This window comes from Idiotropiscis lumnitzeri, chromosome 5, assembly GCF_059441095.1.
Source record: "Idiotropiscis lumnitzeri isolate Australia: NSW breed Sydney's pygmy pipehorse chromosome 5, RoL_Ilum_1.0, whole genome shotgun sequence".
In the NCBI taxonomy this organism is placed as follows: domain Eukaryota; kingdom Metazoa; phylum Chordata; class Actinopteri; order Syngnathiformes; family Syngnathidae; genus Idiotropiscis; species Idiotropiscis lumnitzeri.
This window is the reverse complement of record NC_142395.1, coordinates 14,081,851-14,107,176: the sequence shown is the minus strand read 5'-3', so window position 1 is coordinate 14,107,176 and position 25,326 is coordinate 14,081,851.

Genomic DNA, 25,326 nt, shown 5'->3' with positions numbered 1-25,326 from the left:
AATTCGCGGCTGGCACTATGCACACAAATGAGAGGGAAGGTGGCGGTGGGGGGTTTAGGTGCAAAGCTCGGCCATTTTTTATTGACTGTAACGTCGGGCCCTGCCTGGAGGCGCAGATGAATAAAACTGTTAAATAGTGTGCCTCAATCTGTCAGGAAATGAAAAGGGACTGGGCAAAAATAAAATTTAAGTTAAAAAAAAATGTTGAGATGTGTTCAACCCGATAAAGCTCGGGCGGAATAAATGAGAAAAACTCAAATAAAGATGCGCTTGATATTTCCCCATTATTTTCCAGTCATTTTACTCGACTGCAAATGATTTTTGTCCCCAGCAGCTACAGATAAGCTTCATGTGGAGAGGAAGTGGCTGAATTGGACTTGCTTTAAATGGATTAAAAACACTCACAAACACACCAACCAACAGCTACTGTGCACAAACGCGCGCACACACGCACACACACGTATTGACAACCTAGAATGCATACAGTAAGTGTGACTAATTACTTATGGACGGCTATGCAAGGAATTAACACGGCCTTGAAATGATATTTATTTAATGTTAACTCGGCAGAGCCAGCTGCAGGAGCCCTCCGGGGGATAGAGGTCAAAGGGGCGGTCCGCCTCCATAAACGGGCACTTAAAGGCAGGGGAGAGGGTCCTGCTCTGATTAATTGGCTAATTCATTAGTTTGGTTAAGTCGTTTAGTGAGGGGAGAAAAAAAAAAGGGGGCAAGATGAGAAGGGGCCCTCTAACCTGAGGGGGGCTTCGGCGAAGACGAAAGGGAGGAAGGCTGTGGCTAATGCCAGATAACAACATCAAATGAAGTGTGAACTCGATATTATGCGGCGCGATCGCTTCCAGGAAAATGAGTGAAAGTGAGTGCACGTAAACAAGCCGCCGAGGTGTACTGCAGAATGTGACGGCCATGTTCCGACAATAAGAACAACTGTGGATGCTGGGAAGGCCTATGCGAAGCACTGTACATGGTCTTTTTCACTGCGGACATTTTTGATGGAGTAAAACATGCATGACATAAAAAGAAATAACTTTGTAAAGAAGTGTGGCTTGGGTCTGCTCTGCTGGCCTAACATAACCAAAAATGAAGAAATCATGAGCATATTTATGAAAGTTAGAGAGAGAGAAATTATTCATCACATTGATGCCATATTATATCCCAATGTTTTACTTTTAGGTGAGAGTTTAATCCAATCAGAATTCAGCTAGCTTGTGTTGCCAGGCAGGATTAATAATACCAGTGGCACATACTACCCGTCCGAGGCCTTCAGATTCAACTGTGCGGGCGTCTGGGCTGTGTGAGTGAATGGGCTCTTAGAGTTGATAGACAGTTGCGATAGCCAATCAGATCACGAGTTGGTGACAGTAAGGCCTTATCGCAGGGCTCACGTTGAAGGTGACAATACTCACTTGTGAGGGGGCAACAACTCAACAAATCCACACTAGACAGTCTTAACCAGTGACTGTTAGAAAATCTCAAATATATTCTTGCTTTATTAACCCACAATGATCGATGGGGGGAATTAAAATCGGATTTGATTGCAGATATACTAGCAAGGCCATTTTCAAGACGGGCCTTTCAAGAGAAGCTACACTTTGGTCACCTGATTTCCGGTGGAAAATACAGAGGTATATGAGTTTCTGACTGACTGAAAATAACGGCATTCATTAAAATTGTATCGACCTGGGTATTTGTAATAGTTATATTCTATAGTGGAGAGACACATTTGTGGTGTGTTGACATTTATGCTCAGAGTTTTAATTGAAAACGTTTACCAGTGAGCCGGTGCAACAACGAAGAAAGCATACACATTATTGCAACACCCTCTTGACAAAGGTAAGATTGACTTGGCTTGACAGTGACCTCACCACTTTTTTAAGTCATTTAAAGGCATTAGTGCAACAATGTCAGTGCATCCGACATTTCAGTTCGGAATAGATTTTGTATAAAATCACTCTAAAACTTTTGCACACTACTGTATGTTTAAGGGTCGTTCAACGCTGAGTCAGAAGATAAGCGCAACTTCAAGGTGGCTGCCATCATCTATCATGCTCTTTGGGTTATCAGGCTGTTTGAGGGTCCGGCTTTGGTCAAAGAGACTGATTGTCGAGCCAGCTAAGATGTGTGAACACATGTTGTGTTTGCATACTATTCTTTCATGCTTATATTTAGAAAGGCATCTTTACACCGGATGCTCCTCCAACGCATATTTACATGCTGGTGAATGCATGCAAACACACACGTGCATGCTTATTCGTACACCTGGGTAGACACAATCACGGCCCAGTGTGAGTGCCAGCCTGTTGCTTTCCTCCCCTCTACTGCTGTCCATCAGATTCCTCCCAGGGGACCTCAATTCTAAACCCTCAGAGGCAGGTGGGGGCAACAGGGCTGACGATCCCCCTCCCTCTCTTCACTCGAAAGCCAGGATCGGGTTTGGGAATGGCAGCAGTTTTTGTGTACAGTGGACAGCTGGTACATTCCAGATAACAGCTGAATTTCAAGCAACTACAAAGGCAGCAAAAAAAAAAAAAAAAAAGCACAGGCGTTGGGTTTTAGCTTCCCAGTCAGGCCCAAATTGTTTGTATCTACAAGCTTCCGCACAATATCCTAACAACAGTCGTTAGTCAGTCATGTGTCTGGATCTAGGGATACACTCAATGGGATGTCGGACATGGATAAGCTGGTAAATATGCATGATGTATACTGACAGGCAACAACAGTTGGTACACATCAACAATGTAATGGGATCCAGTCGAAAAACTCCATTCATCCATCCATTTTTCTATATTTCTTATCCTCTTTCAGGTCATGGGTCAGCTAGAGGCAATTCCAGCGGCCACTGGGCAAACCATCGGGTACACCCTAAACTAGTCGACGGCCAATTGCAGATCACTATCCATCCATCCATTATCTTTACCGTTTCTCCTCACGAGGGTTGCAGGCATACTGCAGCCTATCCTAGCTGTCTTTGGGCAGAAGGCGGGAGACACTCTGAACTGGTTGCCAGCCAATCGCAGGGTACACAGAGACAAACAACAATCCGAGCTCACTCTCATACCTAGGGACAATTTAGAGTGTTCAATCAAACTACCGTGCATGTTTTTGGAATGTAGGAGGAAACCCACACAGGCACGGGGAGAACATGCAAACTCCATACAGGAAAGCCGGAGCCCGGGATCGAACCCTGCACCTCTGAACTGTGTGGCAGACGTGCTAACCAGTCGTCCGCCGCGCCGCCCATTGCAGGACACATATGGACAATCCACCATTCGCACTCCAATTTACATCAATGCACATTTCTGGAATGCAAGACGGAGAAAGCCCGACTACCTGTAGCAAACCAACAAAAGGAGAAACTCCACATACCCATAAAAAGTAGAGCAATTAAAGCATGCTGCCTGTTTCACTGTGCTACTTATAAATATACACTGCCAGAAAGGTATTGTATTCCTTTCAAAGTAACTGCATATGCACTCCTCTGAGGGTCGCCCCACCCTGTGAGCTACTCCAAACAGCAAACTTTGTCAAATGGGACAATGTGGTTTTTGACTTGCAAACTGACGTTTAAGAGTAACTCAAAGACTTGGTGATTAAGTGCTGCCTCTGCCGGTTAAAATATCAGAGGTGGGCAAGTTACAAATGTTTTTCGTCAATGGCCACGGCACCCGTCAGTCCGTCTTTATTTTCAAGACAGACCATACTGTAATGTAAGTCGGTTAGTCCGTCATTCATGTCATTTTAAAAGCGCTTCCGTCATCGCTTCTCTCAGTAAATTTCACCGGTCTGCCAGTTCGTCTACCATCAGACACCACAAAAAAAAAAAGGTCACACAGTTGGAGTGCACTAGCTATCAGTGTATCGACATCACAAAGCTACCAAAAGAGCTTTAAAAACACAAACATTTCGCATACGATTGAACTGCTAAGTGCAGCAGTAGCACGCTGGTGGCTGATTGCGGCCGATTTATCTCCGAAAAGCGTTTTAATTTAAACTTGATGTCGGCTTACCTTAACCACAATCTCGCTCAGCATTGTGGCCATTGGTAAAATCCAACCAAAGGAGCTCACACTCCTGCTCATAGTCATCTTCTTCTTCTTGGTACATTGGTGGAGTTCCGCTCTTTGGCGCATACAGCCACCTAGGGTGCAGAAAACAAAAGGCATTTCCATATATAGTCAATAGATGCAACCCTGCTTATATTCAGCCATGCGAAGAAACACACAAGAACGGCGGAGTGCGTTTCTGTCCGTCGTCAGCAAAATGGGCATCCGTCAATGACCGACTGACAGATCATCTGTCAGTACTGACAGAATGCCCACCTCTGGAAAATACAATTTAATCCTGATGGCAGCTTGCTGTTTTCTTCACACAATCAGTAGCCATCGCATACGTCCGCGGTCATCGTGGTGATGCGAGCCGCAGGAAGGATGGGGTGGGAGTGACATGGCTCACTTAAATGAGACAGAACGACCCCCACAAAACAGAGACATTTCAAGTAAGTGCTACAAGTGCATGTCAAGTGAGCTATAAGTCAATATCCTTTTGGTAGAAGAATGTCAAACATCTGTGGATAAAAAAAAAATGCAGCCACTCTTACCCAATGTTCTGAAATTGAATAAAAGTGTCTTATTTAAACGTCGATTTGTTATGCAAACAGTATTTACAAGAGTAGTAGTATGGTGACACTTGCGGACGTCGCGAACAGTATCGATCACCTGCTTCGTACCTCTTCAACGTTCTTCAATCTCCACCACCTGACCCACCCCTCTGCTGGGGTTCACCACAGCACTCCATTGTGAGTGTCACAACAATCAATTTCACCCAGACACTCACTGAGCTCATTACACAAATCATTCAAGTGGCTCACATTTGTACCAGTCTGGTTTAACTGAGACAAATGACTGATGAGTTGAGGAGGGGGCCCAGAGGGGGGCAGCGCGCACCCAAATGCTTCATATGCACCCCTGTGGGTTCTTGTTCAAAAGAAACCTGTCCTGGAAGAAGAAAAAAAAAGGTTCGGGATAAGCTCGGCCGTGCACACGCACGCACACACACACACACACACACAGCAAGTATGTGACATCAAGAATTCACTTTCCCCAGAAAAGAATTCCTCGCCGAGTTCCTTTTTGAACCGGGTCAAAACCCTCCCACCCACCAGCGGCAACCCAGAAAGGATGAGAAAACTAATGACTACAATGGAGTGTTTGCATTTTTCCTGGGCCCTGAAAACCACAAAGAACAAGGCCGTGACAAGCTCCATTATTTGGTCGCTCTGCCAGCGAGGAGACAGCTCCTGCTGGAGAGATGAAAGAGGGGGGTGGGCTGGGGATGTGGGAGGACATGAGAATGGACTATATGTGTGTGTGTCTTTGGATGGGGTGAGGGAGTGTCAAGAGGGCCACAGAGATGGCAGGTGATGAGGATGGTCCCCGCCCTCGCTGCCATAACCCATGTCGCGTGGAGTTACGGGCCCATCAGCACAAAGACAAATTATCGCGGGGGGAATTTCATGGACAGGAAGAATCTGTCACCTAAGAAGCCTCCCCCATTATGAGCGCCTTGAAAAAAGGGAGGGAAAATGCACTGGGAGGCTGGCGTCCAGCACCACCCCCCAGTGCCAAGATGGATGATAGGGAGGAGGTGAGGGTCAGAAGTTAGAGGGGGAGTTATTTTTTGCTTTTAGTGTTTTATACTGTCTCAAGCGCAGCAGCCCAACCTCCTTCACTCCAAGACCCATCACTCTTCCTTTTCTCAGTATAGTGGATGGCCATAGAGGAAATATGATCAATATGCATGTAATTAATGAAGATGTGAATAGGAGAACTTTATCGTGTATGACTGAAGCTACAGTATCCCTAAATAAACCGATACAGATAAGCGATATGACATTTTGAAATTTCATTGAAATAATTTTAAGTTTTTTTCTTTGGATGAGGACAGAGTCAGGCAAACTTTATAAGTTCACACACACATATATATACATATATATATATATATATATTTCAGGGCAGATAATATATGATTTTATAAAAATAGTCTTTTGTCCCATTCCAACTAACCTGACATGAACATTTTTTGTCATATCACAATTTTGTGCCACTCATAATACTCAATACTTCACAGGAAATTATTTCACCATATGGCAATACCCGTATTTTGTCCCACCCTTATTACAATGGCGTCCCAAATTTTTTGTGAGTTCAACAATATCGTGCAAATATTGATATTTAAGCCCCCCCCAACTAATATGGTCTCAAACATTTCACAACAAAATACGATATATCAACAATATTTTGACATATCCGATATTTAAAAAAAGATAAATACATATAATTGTACATTTAATGCATAAAAAATTGTGAAAGTAAACAGGACATGTTATGATTTTAATATCTCCCCCCACACCTACAACAAATACTAAACAAATTCAGAGAATTTAAAAAAAAAGTTCCAGATACATTAGGGACAATAACAAAAAAAATATATTTTTTTTTACAAATGTATTAAAAGTGGGGGGGGAAATAAATCTTTATGACTTCTAAAGGAGACTTCCTTAATACAAGCTCCATCTTTTGCCAGCAAACAGTTATTGCTGAGCAATATGCATTATCATTTGACTTTTAAAGTCCAGAAATATGAATACATCAGTCACGCTGGTAGTCCATTATCAAATTTTATCGTTGGAAACTCTGCCCCTTTGTTCGCCGCCACCCTTCGTGTGAGCCCAACATGCGTAATCATGCTCGATATATTTTGACAACACGGTGTAACTACAACAATTTATCCTCATTCAGAGTGCCTGCATGTATCCAAACATCTCCAGCAATAAAAGGGACAATGGGGCTTTAAGTTGTTCGTGGAGAGAAGCCACGTCTATTGTGCTCAAAAGATATCAGCCCAATTCAACCATTATGACATTGCCTTTCAAATTTGTCCCGGCTGACACAAAAAGCCCGGCGGTCCCTTTAACAAAATGAAGGAGGTGGGATGGGAAGCGGGGGGATTATTCCATCCCGTCAAACTTTTCAACCTCACCGCCTTTCTCCTCTCTTTCACACACAAACTTGTTTTTTCTTGGTGGGTCCCCCCCCCCTGCTGAACAACACATTTTAAACACACACGTTACCCTATTGGCTGGATTCGCCTGTGCCCTGCATGCGTGCAACCAGTAGCGGTGCCTGCTAACTGGATCATGTCCTGTGAGAGCAAAAGACAAGTGTCCCTAACTTTTCTCATGTCACTTTCCCCACACACACCCATACAAAGAGGTTTGGGGACCGGCCTCGGTTTTAAAGAGCCTCTTTGAATTGGATTCATGGCCCATTTGCATAAGCAGATTTGATGGGGAGGGAATGGGGGCTGCGAATGGAGGACTACTGCGGCTGGTCATTAATATGCCAGCTAATTCAGCACATTGTAAGCCCATTGATGCTTCACTAAAGGGCAGTTATCCCATTGCCATTGTTTAGGCCAGAACCAGGCTCAGCAGTTGTTACACATTACATAGTTAATTGATTTAAAATCTACCATAAACCGCACAATGAGGGGTGATGTGGTGGCCGGCTGATAGAGTAACACTAACACGCGCAACCCTAATGTAAATGTATGCATAATAAAGGCATAATAAATGTGTAACTAACATGTAGTATGTCTACTGTAATGCAGCAGCTGGTTGAGCATACAACCATTTCCCCCATATCGTCACTAATCCAGACCCCACAAAAACTTAAAACAGCTCAGTCAATATTTGCTAGAGTAACATAAAAAAACAGATCGTTTTTTTAACCACTGGACCCACTAATACATACCACATAAGCTCTTATAGTCAATTTATAATAGTGCAATTAATTAATCATAAGTGCATAAAAAAACATAAACAAGCTCCTTATTGGCAAGCAAATATTTTCCTGCAATATTTTCCTGCTATTATCATGCAAGCAGCCATAGCCACCAACACTCAGGTTACTCTTATCTTAATAAATGCATAATACAAATGGAAAATATACATAATAAATGACTGTGGCTAAATGTTTGATTGATAAACATGTACAATTATACGAGTAGCAATAGTTATGTTTGAATTTTTTTTTGTCATTTGAACAACTAACATAGTGCGTACGTGAACACTGTGGTTAAGATGTTGATTCATGTATGTGTAATACCTGTGTAAAGACTTCTTAATGAACATTTGGAAGGCAATAAAACACTGTAGCTGGCTACATGTTTGTTCTTGTGTTTCTTTTGCGGACGGGCAACCGGGGGGGCTTGCCGCAGAATGTCCAGATTGTGCTTCGTACGTGACCGAGACAATTAGCATCCCGACATGAGTCAAGAGTCCGATGTAACAGAGAGAAACAGTCACTTTTCCAAATAATTTTTTTCTGCCTTCACTAATAAATAAACCAAAACTGCAAGTTATTTTAGCAATCTTCGCGGACCGTGATCGGGGCACCACTAAATTAGCTGAACTCACTAACATGACACTAAATTTTCATTAACATTGTAAAATGACACCCATCGAGCTCATCACACTGTCTCATTTTCTCATCATTTCCTGAGGATAACCCAGCACAAAACGATTAGCGTCAAAGTGTTTGGACCCATCGCAAATGCGCCCGCCATATTTTCTCACTCAGACACGCACACACATGCACAACCACACACACGGCACCAATTAGTGGCTGCAACAAAGCCTGACCAAAAATAAACACGGCAGTCTCGCATACTTGTTCCAACAATGCCATGTAATCCCTGGGATATGCTGAACAATATTAGCTTTTCAATTACTCCTCGGGGCCCTTTGAGTGGGGGTCTTTTGAAACCAAGGGTCCCCACCAATACCATCGCCAACCCACGCACTCTCACCCTCCCGTTGCCCGATGCGAGAGCCTCTCGGCTGCAATTTAGATGCGAGATGATGATTATGATGATGTGCTGAAAGAAGAAGAAGTGGCGATTCAAGTTCTTTGCGAGATGCCCCCTCCCGCCCATCTTTCGCACCAAGGGGCCCCTTACGCCATTGTCTGTTGTGTTTGTGTGCTGCAAGGGGCCTCTGGGTATTCTTCTCCCATTCCTCTTCAATCTCCTGCCCCTTGATAGGGGCCACATCAAAGCCGAGGGACTGGGGGTTGGGGACCCGGGCTTTGTGGGCCACTGGTCCCTTGACTCTCAACATGTGGTTTTGCGGCTATGGACATCGGCACCTTTTAACCCATTCTGTCCAGATTAGGCATCGCCTTCAATTGCGCATTAGTGAAACTATAGTAACCAATAAGAAGCTTGTCGCTGAAAGGAAACTATGTATCTTGTCGCGCTGGGGCTGTCGGAACATGGCGATCCCTAGACAAGTTCCTCAGCGGGTTTTTGGCTGCCTGGAAGGTGGTTGTGGGTGGGGGGGCTTCTTTTCACAACATTTTTTGACAGTCATTTATATTCAGCTCAAAGAGGGGGAGGAAATTTGTTGTCCGCAGGGTACAAGGCATTTAATTATCTCCTTTTTTTTTTCCATGTCCAGCCAGAGAGTAAGAAAGTGGACAACGAAAGGGAGGGCGCTGCACAAATGGGAGATGGGGAAATAAACAGGAACTTGTGAGGTGAGTCTCCCTGTGGTGGTCAGCTCTGGTGCCCGCAGAGAGAGAGGAAGGGCAGAGCAAGGAGGGCCAAGCTTGCGTCTTCGCGAACACTTCTCCCGAAATCCTCAAGGCTCTCCCTATCAGTCGGATGCTTGGCCTGTGATCCCCCAGCTTTAAAAGGAGCTAAAGACTTGCAGACATCACACACTCATTAAAGGCCGGCTCCGCGAGCAACTGTTGTTGGCTAGCTGCTGATTCCCATCGAGGGGAATCTTCACACTTTCCCGCGGTTGTCTCCCCTCGGATGCAGCGAGTCTACGGTTTGGATTATAGTCAGGCACTGCAGTCACAACAGTGTAAGTAAGGAACCACTTACTTGACCTAATAAAAAAAAATAAAAACAAGTTTCACAAAGAGACAACAACCTGACCGCCGCTAACCTCATTAGTGTAATAAAGATACAGCCGTAGCTGTGAGAGCTTGAGACAAACATCTTTGGCAAATGTTTTTTAACAAGTAGAGCGACTAATGTCACATAAATACTTTCAAATGAATAGATTTGCTTGATAAAAGTAATAGATGTGATAAATGTAAAATAAATGAGCATGGATATTTGCAAGCTATTTCGATAAACAGCATATGGAGATGCTTTTTTTTTTTTTTTACCTTTAGAATCACGAGAACATCAGAGATAATTGAGAGAATAAGCCGTATTTTTGCTTAATGAGTTTTTTGTAAACATGCACAAAATGTGTTATGAATTAACCGCTGTATTAACTGATAACCATCACCCCACAGTAAATCCGTAAAAAATGTGCAATAAATGAACAGGCATAGAAACAGCTGGCTCCATATCGGTCAACTAAACATCAGATGCAGACACCATATGCAGATACTTTTTGACAAATAAAATCCTTAATACACCACATAAACCCATATGTAACGATGTGTTAAATGAATGTGTAATAAACATAATAGATTTAGAGGCATTTTAACAGCTGGCTCCATATTCCTGAGATGAAAATTACCCAGCGAAGATGTGTTATGGATTACGTTGCTGAATTCAACACTCGCGAGTTATAAACTAATAAAAATAAATAAAACATGCAAGACTTTCTGGCCCTAATTACTGTTGTTGACTTACACATTGTAGGTGAAGACCACTGAAATAAAGGCGCTACTCTAAATGTGTAATAAACTGTAATAAATACATTTCTCTGACAGAATGGCATGATGCGGCGGATAGATCGGTAGGTTGCCTAATTCACCACCAACACAAATATCTGCTTAATATATGTGTTATAAACATGAATGCCACTCAATCAACACCAGGCTCACTACGGGTTGGATAATCAGCATGATTGATTTTCTGGCTCAGTCCGGTCAGCGGGTAGTTGGCGGAAACGTAGCGTGCTTCCAAGAAGGACAGCAGCTTGGCTGGACGCTGGCAAAGGGTCTTGGACGAGCCTTCTGTGAGGTTGCTCGCCCCGCCACATGGAGTGCTCTGACAGGGTGACCCTGCGTAAACTGGCAACCGCACACCGTCTGCTTGGCATATTTGGCCATTTAGCGGGGGCGCTTGTGGAGATCAAACGGGTTAAGATCGGCCCTCTCGGCGAGCGGGGAGAAAAGGACATCAAAAAGGTGTTAATTTCACTTCCCCACTTTTGATTAAGTCAAGCATGAAAAGAAATGTAATACTCTCAAGTGGCAAGGGTTTACACTATTGATGCTGTTACTTCTGCTTCAGGAGGCCCAATCAGCCGGCGGGGAGCTGAGTAAACTCGGCCCCGAGTTTTAGGAGAGGCCAGATGGAAGGCTTTTGCTGTGCCTGAAAAGACAGCTTAAGAGCTCGCCTCCTCAATCCCACTCAATACTGACTGTGTGAAATCCTGGCCCCGGCCAATAGCACGGCCCCCTCCCACCCCACCCGTCTTCTCAAAAGCTGGTGGCTACCACCATATGGGCTTGTTTAAAAACTCCCACAGGCTGGTACAAAGCACAACAGCACCGTTTTCATATCAAGTACCCAAAAAAAAAAAAAAGAAGCACCTCTTGACTCTTTCCTTGCCTCGTTATTTGAAAAGGTTGCACGCTCAGAATAACCGTCCCCATTGGACGCGCCTGTGCTGGCAAAAGTTACTCTGCTGCGACGATTAATGCGAGTCAGCCAGCACAAGCCAGATTTCATATGTTACAAAACAAACAAGGGTCCCGACTGCAGGTTTGAAACAAACCGGCAAACACAAGAAGTGTCATCTGGGTTACACCTTCCCTGCCACAAAGCGGAAGGTGCATGGCACGGAATGGAATAGCTCTTTTTTTTTTGTTGTTGTTTGGATTTAATAGAATCTTTAACCGCTCCACAATTCACTCCTGTGGAGTTGCATTAAGTAGATATTGTAAAGGGACGATGTCCCAAATAGCTCAACATCAACCTCATTAGGCATGCAGGCAGGACTTGGGCCATTTCATGCTGCAAAGCTATTGTCAAGGCTCACCCCAGGTAAGCATTAAATTGCAAATGATACCCTGAAAGGCGCAAAGAGAGGAGTGAGTGAGTGAGTGACTATTCCAAACACACGCAGAAAATTGTTCTCAGGATGAGAGACCGCGAAAAGGCAGTTGGTGGAGCTGCTACGACCGTAAAGAATCCAATACATCACCTGCTTTACAGGGAGCAAATTCCACCCGTCTCCCAAGTGTCTTTTCTGTTAGCATGGCCGACACAGGCGAAATAGTAAATAAAATAGAGTGAAAGACTGATGGCAATTACTCGTGCCCATCAATGACTCTACTACACCCTACCGGGGCAAAGATTAAAACACAAGGGCGAAAATAAGGTTCGGATTGATTCTGAAGAAGTAGTTTTTAGTAGTTTCTCAGAACTCTTACAAACTTTTCAACAGAATCAATCTTGCATTGAATTATTAGCCAAACACCTCAAGATGCTTTGCTTGATGGGTTTGATAAAGCTTTCGCCTAATAATGATGGTAGTGGCAGTCTAGCAACTATCCTGATTCAGATATGTCGTGAGCAGGACTTAACTTGGTTGTGAGGCGAGGTACCCTGGACTGGTCACCAGCCATTTGGAAGGCACATACCTGTGTGGACAATTTCTTATCAATTTCTTGTCTTTGGAATATTTAGGGGTAAATCAGAATACCGGGGGAAAAAAAGAACGTGAGCATCGGGAGAACATGCAAACTGCCCAGCGTCGAGAGTTTAACCATGAACTTTAGAACTGTTCAAGCAGCTATGTTCACCACGAGGCTTTATATTTTTATATTTTTCTACTGTAAAGCGCTATAAAGTTCACTAAGGTGAGCAACAAAGTAACAACAATATCATTTGTCCTATCAGAGTTGTGCCTCCGAAACATCGACTATGTTTAGATGCAGTCAATAATCCTTTGAAAACCAGAATACCGGCAGTAGTCACAAGGCCATGTAAACACGAGCAAAATACAGTGTATGCTCTTATTGAAGTTTGCAAAAACCAGGATAAGAAAACAGAGTGAATCCGTTTCTTACCTGAATATTTGGCCATATACACAAGATCAGATTGGATCAGAAAGAATATAACATGTTTTGTTGATGGTAGAAAGTAACAGGCGGTAAGTAACAGATTACATCTATTTGTGTCACAACGTCCGTGCGTCGTCATTTTAAATGACACAAACGCTGTCTGCCCATTTATGTGTTATTCCGAATTTTTCAGACGGAAACAGTTGAAAAACTGACCTTAACCCAAATATTGACTGCATGTAAATGTAGTCAATGTTGTATTAGCAGGCAGCTATAACACAGGCATCCATTGATTTTTATTTTTTTGTATTGTGATTCCGATTGGTCTGCAACCAATCCCAACTGACTGTGCTGAACCTGGACTGATTACCTGCCATTTATTGAAAAACTAAACCGTTTTAGTTGTCTGGATTAGAATTATGGTTGTTTTCTACCATTATCCACCTGCCTCCCAGTCAAGAGATTTGGGTTCAAAAGAGTTTTTGAGTTTGTTTTTGTGTTTGGCTGAGTTTTCATCTGGTTTCCTCCCACATCCCCAAAAGATTCTTCTTCAATACGTATCCCACTGAACGACGAAGGTTTGCCAATGTTTGCCAGGGTACTAAAAGTTGATTTTTCTGCAGGGCTCGTTCAAATTTGAAAACACCTTTGCCCGACATTAGAAAACAGTTTTAATGGTTGCACTATTTCTCTTTGTACTTTGTGATTAACTGATGATGACTCCAGGGTGTAACCTGCTTCTCATCTGAAGTCAACTCATTGCAGTTTCTCTGAACTCTTGGAAACTTTGCTACAAGATCCCTCTTCCGCGGATCAATAGCCAAACACCCTAAAGACCCCTTGGATCACGGGGTTAATAAAGGGCTCTCTGTAGGGTAAGCTTCACAAGACTGTGGTGAGTGACACTAAAAGAGACGGCACCCCGTCAGACTTCCTGGTGAGGGATTGTACCTTTTGCATATTTCTTGTCACCGGTGGCATAAGTGAAAGGACCCCCGAGGAACGTTCAAGTCTGTCTAGTGAATTAAAAGTACAGATGAGGGTGAGCGGACTTGGGGTGGATGACAAGCAAGGTGCTTCTGAGGCAGAAGCCCATATGTCTTCATGAAGTGTCCGTGCAGGGGGGGCGATAAGACCACCGCACAGCATGTTTTTTTTTTTCCTGGAATAGTCAGTCACACTAATCCGTACTTGACACCTTACGACTCAAGGCAGGGCTGTTTAGGTGTGTCATCGAGTCATTAAACAATACCGAATTACTGCGCCTTTCCATTTGTTTATTTTTTTCGCGCTGATTATGTTTTCATGAGATAATATAACACATCCAGACTGATTGCATCTCTCTTGGCATCACATTTCCTTTTTGGATTATTTAAAAGTTTCTATTTCCAAATATGGTACTTAAATATATATATTTATATGTGTGTGTGCGTGTGTATATTATTTCTTTATTATTATTATTTCATTTATTAAAATTGATTTTTTAAACCAACCTTATGCCAACTACAGTTATTAGTATGGGGGATTATTTCTCGTTATTTTGTTTATTTTTATGTGCAACATGACCGTTAACCACCTCCTAGGAGTTTTTTTTTTCTTTAGAATGCTAAAACAAAAAAATCTCACCAAATTTTGCAAAACTGGAAACATGCACCCCATTCACGTGAATAGAAGTTTGTGATTTTGTTTGACGGTGCCTTTTCTTCTTGCATTTGCCATTTCTAGGAATTGCACCTGAACTCTACTTTCTCCTTTCATGTGAAATTCGTATCCCAAAATAGTAAAAGAACAACGCAGTACAGTTTACTATTAATCCTGTACAGGCGAACAATCACAAAGCATAATCTGCTCCCAGGAGCAGCGTGGAATGCTGCCTTCAGGGCTAAATACAAAAAATGGTGCTTATTGTTTCCGCTTGTGCTTTAGATTTAGAATTATCACGCAATTACAATATAATGACACACAGTAATTGTTCCAGGGACCATGTTGGAGGCATTAATTAGTGCACTCCTGGTGCCGTGTCCTTGCAACTGTTAGCATTTCGAGAGGGCAAAATAGAAAAGAAGAAAAAAGAAGCCAATTTGCTCCCGCAGATAAATATCCTCTGGCGAGTGGATGTAAATATCAAAAAACAAGGGTGAGCAGCTATTCGTGACAACACCAGCAGGGCGGGAGGCAGAGCAGGCATGCTGGGGGAATCCAGAGGCATTTAAAGTGTGGATGTTGTGAATGGATGCATCTATTTAGTGGAAAAATGCCAATATTCTAAGAGACAGGGATAAAGAATCATTAAGATCGTTTGGAATCGATGGATTGTGTTGCACTGAATGGTGATTAAGCAATTAAGGCAAACCATCACCGGTGCTGGTAAGTCAATCTTAACAAATTTTCTGTCGTTAGAAGACAACATGACATCAACTATGGAAGGCTGAAGTTTACAATACTCCAAATTGAGAGAAATCATTGTGGGATCGAACTACAGTATGCATTATACAGTCAGCCACATTTTCAATGGATCTGTAAAAAAACTGTAGGCTGTTGCTAGCTTGTACATGAAAATGCTAATGTTAGGCTAATATCATAAAAACCTGGGAATTTAAAAAAATTATACTTTAGGAAATTATAGTCAAAATAGAACATTTAATAATTTCCCCAATGGCAGTTTAGTTCAATGCCCGTCCTTTGTTAGACATGGCAATTATAGGTGAAGGCACATACAAACGACAGTGCCGCTGTTCAAATCTCTGCTTCATGACACTTATTGGATTATGCAAAGAGCGCTCCTCTCATTTTAAATGCAGCCACGGTGTTTAATCTATGAGCGAAGTCAGCAGGAAGCCCCCAGTGGGCTCTCTAATGAAAGTCACTCGGCTGTCCAGCAGAGAGGTCGAGCTTCGACACCTGGTCAAAAACCACGTGGGGCCACCAACACTGCGTGTGTGCGTGGCCTTGGAAATGTCCGCCGGGCGAAGCGGTGCAGGATTTGATTACAGGCGACAACAGAATTACGTACTAGTTTAGGTGGTGTTTTATACGAGACTATAAATGCACTTTTTGACGGAAAAAGTGCATTTGGGAAAACGATAGTGAAGATAGATGCATTCATTTCATGTATGCGTCAAACTGGATCCTATTCTAGCAATCTGCGCGTGAGAATCAAAGAACACCATGGACAAATGACCGTTCATATTCACACCTATGGACAATTTCGACTCTTCAATTAACTCTTCAATTTTTTTTTTCTTTGTTTTTTTTTTGTTTGTTTATTTTTATAATGTCTGTTTAAGCAGATGTAATGCTCAGAAACACTTCAGTGAGGTTGACAAAACTAAGTCAGGATAATGCAATTTGTGTATTGTCTGGAATTAGAGCTGAAACGAGTCCTCGAGTCAATCGAGTACCTCTGTTCAAAAAAAAAAAAAAAACGCTCAAGGAATTTTTTCTGCCTCGAGTACGCGCTTATTTACGTATACACTGTCAGTACAAGGAAGTCAAGCTAACCGCAGCAACAATGTTTCATGGTATACATGGCAGTAACGCTGCAACAGTAGTAAGAAGGCTAACTTCAAAATAAAATTTCCGCATCAATGGCTTTGGTAAGCCTCATGGGAGCGCTAGCCACTGCTAGCAAGCGCTAGTCGCTAGCAAGCGCAATGTTTGCTTTCATACTGACAAACTGTCACAGTTTGCGGTCCTACTGATGAATAAATCAGGCTTACTCAAGTGTGTTGTTTTAGCAACCAAAATATTCGTTTGCAGCAGCCCGAAGTAAGTAATGCAGCAGTAGCATCTTCAATCATAAGTTTTAGAAAAAAAACACATTTCAAATTTAATGCAGCATGATCAGACCCAACATTGAAATGCAACTCGCATACATATGTATTGCTGCTAACATACCAGAGGATGGCAGAGCGGTTGATGAGACTTGGCTCCTGATTCTGGCTGGTGTCAAAGGGAGAGAACAGAATCGGAGGGGCGAGTGGGAGGAAGAGAGCATTAAGCACCATAAAGGATACTCTTGTATCTATTCCACACCTCAGTTTAAATAATCACGCACTCTACCAATGGTATGAAAGTAAAACGAGGTGCAAATAAATCCAGCTGCGAGTGGCATCTAGCATCACATTTCAAAAGGTAGCTCAAAAAGCCACTGGCAGGATGTAAGTGACAGTTCTGACACTAATTCTAAGAATCTAAGACGCAGGGATATGTTTTTTTTTATTTTTTATTTTTTTTTTTTATAAGATTGCCCCCTGCTGTCACTTGATTGGACAACCATGCAGTAGGAATGCAGGTATAAGAAAATAAAAGAAGGATTTTTGAGATCTAGCCACAAAATATATCCTTAAAAGGAAAGTTTAATACCCAGTGAAAGGTGTTGAAATAATTAAATTAAATTAAATTATTCAAGTACAGTGCAAGGATGAAGTGTTAAAGCTACATTTTGAACTTCTAATTCAAGACACGGAAACTCTCAAACTTTCTTTGCAGCCTGTAACATTTTAATGTAAAACAACATCCATTTTGAGTATTCCATGGAAAAAAACATGTTAAGCAGAGATTCATTACTTCAGTCTAAATATGTTCAATTTAAATTAATAGATGCTTGAAGATGATGCTTTGCTGCAAATATTTTGTTGTGCCCATGAAATTACAGGCTTCTGGTCTCCGGCCCCTATGAGCGGTGTGGTGCAACAAATGGGTCTGCAACGCACGTGACTGATCTTGGCAGCCGACGATGCAGCGCGCTAATGAAGAGGTAATGAGCAGGCCCATCCCCGCAATCTGCAAACAGCGAGCCGCCGCGGTGCAAAAGTTTACGTTCCCAGGACATGGAGGAAGAGCACGGCGAACAAGCTGCAGCATGAAAGCCCGGGCCCGGGTCGGCCGCATAGATCTGCCGCCACAGAGGGGATTACAGACACCTACTTCCAGCTTAGGCAGGACTTTTTGAAGTTTGGGCAATCGGAGGGGAGGGATCCCTTTGGCAGAGTCCTGTTTGATTCTGGTGGGAGTCCGTCTCTAATCCCCCTTTCCCGTTCTCACCTTCTGCCTGATCCACTGCAGCCTCTCATCCCCGCGGTCCGGGATCATTATCCACCTTGGCCGAGGGGGCTCCCCCCCTCATTAATTTCCCTAAGAAGATTACAGAGTGTGGGTTTGTTGTTGTTGTTTGAGCCATCTGATTTGCCTAAGCCCTTTGTTTTTTCATCTAGTTTACACTTTAATGCCCCCCGAATGAGTTTCAATGATGGAGAGGATCAACCTGACCCACTGAAAATGCAGCGGAGAACTTAAGAAGAAGCTCGCCCAAGGGGGAGGAGGTGGTTGGATGAAAGGAGGAGTACATCTCACTTCTCTCCACTGAAGATTTAGATGTTCAGAGGGAAAAGACAAGCGCTGACTTAACCTCGGCTCATCTCCTTGGGAGTGGAGGTAAACACTGGATGGGAGGCCGGATCATTCGCTATGCATCCAATTTGATCAGCCATTCACGGACTTTGGAAGCCACGCACCCCCTACTCGCATCCTGGCGGTTGGTGCACCATGTCAAAAATGCCAAAATGTAGCCATTAAAGCCATCATGTTCAACCATGGACACACGATTGGAACAATGCACTATGTGATCTAAACTGAAACATAGGCGTGAGCAATTAATCGAAATTCAATTCCGATTACGATTACTGCAATCAAAGGTTCATCTATTGTACACCTTAAAGAGGCTACATATTGGGACACTTATAATTTGTAAATACATGTGTACCTTGGAGTACAGTACGGTCAAGGTCAGAGATGGGCAACATGACAAAAAACACTTCCCTGTCGCACCTGATCAGCTATAATCACACTGTTCACCACTCGATGCCTCACATCACTTGGAAGCACTTCCACTTTTCTCCATTCGAGATGGAAAAAGGTACACTAACGCTGTCAGCCGTGATCGATTGTGTGACATTTTAGAGTCGCTCAATGGAGAATCTTTCAACATGGAGGAGAAACGAATTTTAGGATGTGAGGATGTTAATATTTTACACAAGTCTCAGTTTCATAAGAACAATATTCAACTTAAATTAAATGCAAACGTTAAATAGGACAGACATTAAATCAACTACGGAAAATGTAAGCACATATGATAATGATGCCATATGATGGAAAAAGTTCACAAGGCATGCTGGAGTGTACATAAAGTAAATAACATTGAACCAATGACAGTTCGTTTAAAATGCATCGAGTGCATTAAGTTGCCTATCCTGGTTGACATTACTACTACTGCTGTCTATTTTTTTTTTACACGCTCCCGCACACCTGGAATAACATTTTTCAGCAGTGGAGAGGAGACTGGAATAAGTCGGGTTGGGGAAATTAATTTTTTAGGTCGCGATGACAGCTCAGAAATTGGGCTGGAGTGACAACTGAAATTGTTATCAAGGTAAGAATTTCTCTTTGTTTACTAATAAAAAAAAAAAAATTAGCAAAATAAATCTAGAATGTGGAAATTTTCTGTGAATCAGCTGAATTACTATTTGGTGAGAACTACTTGACATCAGAGTTGTTTTTTACTGTAAACAATTACTGGAAAAATGATAAATGATTGCATATTTCTCTTCCTTATGAATGGTGTAATAAGAACTGCTTCCCAACTGTGTTGCAAGAAGTTGATTAATTGATGGCACCAGCGCTGTAATGTCGGATCAATAAATTGGAGGGCTCTCGGCCACCCCGAGGGTTGCATGCGCCACAGTTTGAGGATCCCTGCAGTAGATTAATTAGGACCCCAGGCCCGCCATTACCGTGCTGGGGTTAAGCGGACCAGGCCAAATATTCTTCTGACAAATGAATCTTTGGAGTGATGTGGTCACTTGGCGGGTCTGTCTGGACAAAGCCAGAGGGGGAATTAGTTTGAAAATGACCACTCGGTCGCTTCATCTTCTCCGCGCGACATCTCATTAGGAAGATGAACACAGACTGACCCTGGCTCCAGCAACGCTTGGCAGTCTGGTACGCCAGCGTTCTACTCACCCATCACACATTATTATCAGCTATTAGGCACGGTGTGCTGAGGGTTACGTAATAAATTCAGCTTTTCATGAGGAAAGGAGGTGGTGAGAGGCATTCCCTGGACAACTGATAATCATACTTAAGCGTTTAATTGAACCACATTAGACATGAATTTAGGGAAAGTTTTAGGGATGGTATTTTTTTTTATAATGACAAAATGTCCTTGCTTGAATATGGAGAAAATTAACCACGAATAAAGGGAGTTTAACTGACCAAGCTGACTTTGGGCTCGTGGATGGCTACACCCAGTGGTGTGCTGAGCGAATCTTCCGACCGGTATGAAAAGGACATTTAGCATCCGCCTATCCCCCTGCTACCCCCTCTTGACGATCAGTTTCTGATGGGCATCAGGACCAGGGTCAGTTGCCACTAGATACTTTGTGGACTGGTCATTCACAACTATGGACAGTTTGAAAAATAGCTAAAATGTAAGCAGTTCGTAAAACACCAACAAAGTATGATGCATTGGCCTTTTGTGATTGCTTCATTTTTGTTCTGTTGGGTTTGGGTTATGTTTGCATGTTTATTTGTAGTCTTGTTGGTTTACACTTGGAAATAAATGGGTTTAAATTAATCCATTAACTCTTCTGGTGTGTTACGAGTCAAATTAACCCATTTGAAATCAATTTCAGTGTAGTTGTTTTGGAATGAAACCTATTGAGAATCTAGAAATAGGTCATGAAAAAAGATTGTTTCAGATCCTAAGCTGTAAACATGTCATAAATAAATATATGCTTTCGTAACACCGGGTTTTAACACAGTTTTTCAGGCGGTGATGTACACATTTTTTTTTTGTACAGAATCCAAAATCCCACCTTACTGTAAACAACCAGACAAAAAACACAAAAAGCAAAGACGCACACACACACGCTCAGACGCATTCAAAACAGTTAAAGGAGAGATCAAGGGGAAGTAAAAGTGGACCAGGTTGAACATAACCCAGCACAAAATAACGCCTACTTCCCACCCCCAGTCCGTAAACTACCTGCTTCCTATCTGCGACAAACAATTCTATACAATTAATCTGACAAAGCCAAAATGTAATTGATTGATAAGGTTTCAGAAAGGCCAGACGTAACCTTGCTGGGCTTGCATTTGTCTACTAGTGCAGACGGGCAGTGCAGATGTCATCAGACCCATCAATGGCCCAGACATTATCAGGAGACAGGATCGCTCCATTTGGTCGGCATCATCGTGAAAGTGGGGCTCGTGCTATGGTGGGGGGGGGCTTAGATGAGCTAATGGGACAGTCTTGTATACCCCATCTCCATCTCGATCTAACAGGCGGGCCCATGTGCACTTTAAGGTCATGTTGACTTTACTCTTGTCCTATAAAACCAATGACCAGTGGCATTTTGCGAAGAATTCTTATTTGTCCCATCTCCGTTATTGTATTGTCACATTTCTGAGTGACACATTGCAGCAAACGTCATCATTTGACTTGTCCGGATTCCGGAATGCATTATATACTGTATTGTATCATAATGTGCTCAATCCCAAAGTTGACTTTTGTTTATCCATCCATCCACTATCTGAGCCGCATTTTCTCATGAAGGTCGCGGGCGTGCTGGAACCGATCCCAGCCGTCTTTGGGCAGAGGATGGGGTACACACTGAACTGGTTGCCAGCCAATCGCAGGGCACACATAGACGAACAACCATCGGCGCCCACACTCATTTCTAGGGGCAATTTAGAGTGTCCATTCAACCTTCCATGCATGTTTATGGAATGTGGGAGGAAACCAGAGTACCCGGAGGAAACCCACGCAGGCATGGGGAGAATATGGGCACGGGAAGGCTGGAACCGGAATCGAACCCTACGACCTGTGAGGCCATTGTGCTAACCAGTCGGTACCGTGCACTTAGTTTCGATCATGAACATTTGCAAGTAACCCTGTATGTCCGATAGTAACTTTTTTGTTGTACATTTAAATCAAGTTTACATTCACAATTCCTGAGAGGTAATTTTAGTATGTTTGTTATACTGTTAAATGAAAATGTGTGAAATGAATGAAAATTATTATTTATTTATTTTTACCAAATGTGGAACTGGTCTATAATTATGATTGTTGTCAGTACCAATGCATTAAAACTTGCAATTTAAAAGCAATGTAAAGTCCAATTAACCCTAACCTCTCCAACAGAAGAAATGCCCCCCCCCCCAAAAAAAAAAACACGTTGTCCTTGAATCCAAATCGGGGGTGGCGAGGCTCTGGGAAAGTGGTTGTTTTCCACCTGAAAGGTTGTGGGTTTGATTCCCGGCCATTGTGACCTCAAGTATCCTTGGGCAAGACACTGAGACCCCAGTTGCTCCTGATGGTTCATGAACAGTAAGTAGATGAGGTAATAGTGTGAAGCGCCTTGAGGACCAAAAGTTAGAAAAGCGAACTTGATGGAAATTTAATAAGTGTTCACCGCGGCTCGGCCCGTTTGTAAAGGGCCCCTCGAAGCGCTGGGCCAAGAAAGGCACTCCTGACCCCAAGGGGCATCATGCTGCTTGAGCCAATATAGACCGTGTACGTCCTGAGGGGGAATAATACGCGGGGCTGACCCACGTCTGTTATATTTCCACCTCCCCTCTCTTCCTTCCCTTCAAAGGCGCTGCTGCTCAGCTGCCACACTACACGGCTTTGAGTTAAAAGCGCAGCCATTCCCATTTGAAATGGCTTCCTTTGCTCCCCCTCGTCAGCGTGGCTCATTGTGGATGCGCCACACTGAGTGGCGCTCTGCAATGACAACTAAATAGGCCCCCTAATACCACTTCATAACGCTAAAGGAGTATCCTCCAGGCAAAAGCTGTAAATTAAAGACATAGACGCTGGCTGCAAAGTGAACCTTCCACTCAAATGACAGTGAGTGGCTTTAAGAGCGCAGGCTAAATGATACCATAAGCACGCGTGATTTATAGACATGGCCCCCGGTGACAAAAAAAGGGTCTCTCGTTTATGACGACTAACGGGCAGAACATGCTCGTGTGACTTCTATAAGTGGCATGGGGTATGTACTAATGGGGCTTTAGTAGGAGGCCTACTCCTGAACGCTGACTACGTTTATGACTAAATGAAATGTTTGCACTGCTAACTACTGTTTATGTGCATAATGCATTGCATATATAATATATAATGGACGGGACTCGTAGCACTTGTACAGGAATAAAGCAGCGGTGGGCATATTTGTGTAAAACATTTAGAAAACCTAAACACAAATTCAATAGTCCACATATCAGTTGATAGTTATTAACAGAAGTGGACAATATCATTCCAGTGAGCTGTTATCAGTATTTCAGGCCTGTCCAGTCTATCTGAGTCATCGGCGACTGCCATACTGCATAGAGAACGGACTTACTGGTACATCACACGTAGTTGCCGCACTCCTGACATGCAGCCAAATATAGAAAAAATAACAAATAAAACAGTGTTGCCTACCTTTGAGACAAACAAACCTCAATGACATGTGCCCCATATTGTTTTGATTTCACCAATCAGCACGCTGCGCATGCTTGTGTGTCTGTTATTTTTTTTCTAACCTTATCCGGCTACGTGTCGGCGCCTGTGTGCGACGTAGAAATTATGTTCTCGACGCCAATTGGCTGTCATCAGCGAGGGTCAGACTGGACCAAATGGGTCGGCCTGAAATACTGACGGATTGATGAACTTTGGGTCAGTCTGATTGTATTAATAGGTGTAATTACTAAGTAGTATGTGTTAGTCGTAGTCATATAAACCAAGATGGCGCTGGTGTTGGGAAGAAGTAGTTGGCGTAATAGGTGTTCAAAGCTTGCGCCAAATATCTGTTGTCTCTCTGCAATTCAGTATAAACTACCAGACACTATTAGTGGGAATATGAATCAGTCTTAATCTCATTAATTATTATACAAAAACCTGAAAACATCTTCCTGTTCATGTAGCAAGATTATGTTGATCTCAGCTGTAATGCATTTTCCATGCTTCTGTTTGTCCTCCTCTTCCAATGAAGTGTTGTTATGACAGACAAGCAAGCAAGGTTGAACCTTTCTTCAACAGGAGGCCTCCTCCTTCTACAGCGGGAATCACAACACGCCTCAGCCACACTCACGCTCGCATAATCGCTGGTATTTTGTCGGGTGTTGCTCCACGGGCTAAGAAAATGAGCAAATGCGTCCACGTTACAGCATTTTTTGGGGGAGTCAATATGCATTATCAAATCAATCCAGATGAAGATCTGCCCATCCCTCTAATTAGACGAGGTGACTGGAGATTGATTTTTAATTGCAAAAGTAATTACATGGAGCAGATAGCCAGTGACATTTGATTATCTCTGTGATTGATTAAAAGGCCCGGCTGCCGGGGCAGACCGTCAGCCGCCGCGATCTGGAGGGAAAAAAAAAAGGGGGCAAAATTAAAAAAAAAAAAAAAGTTGTCTTGCTTGTAATCACAGGTTTCGTGAATGAAATTACAAAAACCAAACATCCCCCTTGGAGGAAAGGTGGCCACCTTTGCATCGCTGTGAATAGAAAAAAAACGTGATGGAAAACGTGAAGAATTAATTTAAGAAATGTTCACTTCCAGGATGCCTTGTCCCCTCATCATAGCTGGAGAGCTGAAGAAGGACAGCACAGGGGAGGGGGAAAAAGCATGAAGGAACACTCTTATCTTCTCCAGTGGGCCCTCATTCATCTTCATCTCTTGTCATCTCCTCGCAATGGCTGCCTGCGCTTGCTCATTGTTGTCCATCCAGCGCGGAGCAAACAGCTCCTGAGTGTCTTTTCTCCCGTAAATCCCCCCTCGGTGTTGGCTTTTCTCCTCTTCTTCATCTGTCATTCATTCTGGGAATCCCTCTCGCCAAATGAAGGATGACAAGGTAACCCAAAAGAGGGGGTGGAGGGAATACACCTCAACCAGTGATGGCACTAAAAGCTGTTTATGTGGCAGTGATGGACAGCCTGACTGATCGCACTTGGGAATGAAATTGACATGTCACTTGATGCAGGCTAGTAAGACTGCACGTTAGCAGATGGAGTCTTTGACGTCGGATTGCCGCATCAGCAAAATGTACAAGGATACATATTGTACAGGCTACGGCAGAGATGGGATCAAGTCACCTGTAATGAAAAATACTTGTTCAATTTATTCAATTTTATTTTGCCTCGTGGTTGCACAAAATCAAAT